Source organism: Nicotiana attenuata, unplaced genomic scaffold, assembly GCF_001879085.1.
Source record: "Nicotiana attenuata strain UT unplaced genomic scaffold, NIATTr2, whole genome shotgun sequence".
NCBI classification, from domain to species: domain Eukaryota; kingdom Viridiplantae; phylum Streptophyta; class Magnoliopsida; order Solanales; family Solanaceae; genus Nicotiana; species Nicotiana attenuata.
Genome location: NW_017670560.1, coordinates 85,724 through 88,799, shown reverse-complemented (window position 1 = coordinate 88,799; position 3,076 = coordinate 85,724).

Here is a 3,076-nt window from a genome sequence, read left to right as displayed (position 1 = left end):
ACGTGTACACTTTTTTCTAAATACATAGTTCTTTTGTTATATATCTTATAAGCCTTACTATGTGAAGATTATCTCAAGAATACTCCCTCATCACTTCCGAGATCAAACTTTCCTAGGAAGACCTTTCCATGATTGTGAAAAAAGCACTTACATCCAAATTTCCTACGATGGGATATATTTGGCTTTCTCCCTTTAAGTAACTCATCGGGAGTTTTCTCAACAAGACGTCTAGTCATGCACCTATTTATGATATAGCATGCAGTGTTAACATCTTCTGCCCAAAAGCTATAAGGCAATTTGCTAGCAAGTAACATAATCCTAGCTATTTCCTCCAAAGTACCATTCTTCATTTCAACTACTCCATTTTTTTGTGGAGTTATACGAGAAGAAAAGTTATGATTTATTCCATGCTCATCACAAAATTTAGAAAATTTAGCATTATTAAACTCAGTACCATGATCAGACCTAATTGATTCAAGTTGATTATCTAGTTATTTTTGAGTTTTTCTAACAAATGAAGTAAATATGTCAAATGCTTCATCTTTAGATATTAAAAATATTTTTCAAGTAAATCTACAGTAATCATCAATAAGCACCATAACATATCTCTTACCATATTGTTGTCCTCATTGTTCCACACAGATCCATATGGACAAGTTCCATAGACCCGACAATACTCACCATTTTCTTACTTTTGAAAGAAGATTTTATGTGCTTCCCCTTACACAAGCCCCACAAACTTTATATTCCTTAAACTTAATGTTAGGCAGCCCTATCACCAAGTTCTTGAAGACTAGTTTGTTAAGTTGACTTAGACTAGCATGCCCAAGTCTCTTATGCCAAAGGGGATCATTGCCCATAACACTCAAGCGACTTAGTTCATTATTCGAAAGTGTAGAGAGATCCACCATACATATATTGTTCACTCTTCTTCCCTGCATGTGTCATAACCCGGAATCCCAACCCCGGGGTTGTGATGACGCCTAACATTCACTTGCTAGGAAAGTCGACGTGAAATAATTAAATAACCAATTTTAAAAGTTAAGAACACAATGGTGATATAAAACGAGAAATAGAAACCCAATCTAACACAATACTGACATAAATCATGTGATAATATCTACTCTGTTACACCCCATATTTTCGTACGTGAAAGTATGCCATAAGCGAATTGATGAAAGCTCGGAAATGAGATGTTACATCCTGCATTTTCGTACGTTAAAGTTTCGTTGTAAGTTAACCGGCGTAAATTCGGGAATGAGATTATTTTGATATTATAAGCATTATACTATTTCAAACAAGTAATGAGTGAATTCGTGAAGGTGAGAGGGTAAGCAAATCGAAGAAAATGAATTTCGTCGAAGTTTAATATTTTGGGATAAAATACGGCCCGAGCTAAAATCCCAGTATTTATGGACTGGTACCATACAAGGTACCACATCACCATGATAGTAAGGTGTATAAAGTATGTTAAAAGTGAGTAGTATTATAAGTAATTTGAGATAATTCTTAATTATGTGGATAATTGGGTAATTATTAATTTTTAGTGGTAGATTACCATGTAATTAGGTGTTTGATGGATAAGATTAAGGGTAACACCATCCTCAACATGGCAACACAAGTAGCCTTGATCAAGACCCATGTAATGACTCTTAATTTCACCTGAAAGGTGGCAAAATTTGGAGAAATCAGTGGCCAACTAAGCCACAAAGTGGGGCTCACTCCCAATGGTTAAGACAACCTTTCTAATTCATTTTATGAATCTCTACAATGACGAGAAAGCTTTAGCAACTCATTCAACATGTTAGCAACGTGAATTTTGCTACAAAAATCATACGAGACTACGTTATATTATAGCAACGGGATTTTGCGGTTCTAAAGGAGTACGGTACAATCTTTCTCAAGAATATCATATGGTTTTTTCCCCACTTTGGTATGCCGTTACATGTTGTTGCAAGTGACGTGTATTAGAGGGATTGTCAAAAGAATCAGCTCAGGTATGTTAAGGCTATCACTTCATTCTTTTTGGCACGATCCATATGATACAGACGAAACGAGCAAATGCACAACTTCCATAAATGACTCTATCCATAGAAATACTAGAGATGCCTATGTTATTGGTTCCCCATGTGTTCTATTATTCTATCATCTGTTCATGCGTCTCAGAAAATACGTAAGTTGATAAAGTTTACTTCATGATATTAATCAAAGGCATAATGGTCTTATGACAATCCGAAAGATTTTATTGATGTACTTCTCATGTATTGCATTCATTTACATTACCATGACCAGATGGCATTATATATGCGTATATGCAAATATATATGTATATGGGATATGGGAAAATATTACGGTGTTATATATGTACCCCCACCTGATCAGCTGGTATATGTTGATGATTTGCCCACAGTGGCCGAGATGATATGATGGGATGCCCTCAGAGGCTTGATGGTGTTATGAACGCATATACCCATTCATGGTATGACATTTATACGCATATGCATGACATTATAATATTAAATGATTCACAGAGATATTCAGATATACATGTTGAGTCTTTTACTCCATGTTTCTCTCATGTCTATTATTTGCTAATTTTTATTCCTTACATACCGGTACATTATTTGTACTAACATCCCTTTTGCCTCGGGACACTACGTTTCATGCCCGGAGGTCCCGATAGACACGTTGAGAGTCCTCCAAGTAGGCTATTAGCTTAGCGGAAGATGTTGGTCTGCTCTATTTGCTCCGGAGTTACTTATTTGGTTAGTATGATTTAGACATGTAACGATTGGTATGTCGGGGCCCTGTCCCGACCTTATGACATTTATATACTCTTAGAGGCTGGTAGACATATGTAATATATATGAAAGATTGTATGGCCTTGTCGTCCTATGTTCAGTGTACGAGTGATTATTTTGGCCTTATAGGTCGTACTTCATATGTATAAGTCAGTATATCAGGTTGGGTCATTTTATGTCGAGTGTTTTGTCATGTTTTATTCTTGTTAACTCATACGACCCTTCTGGCCCATTTACCCATGTTGATGTAATAAGAAAGTTACGTTATGTTTGGT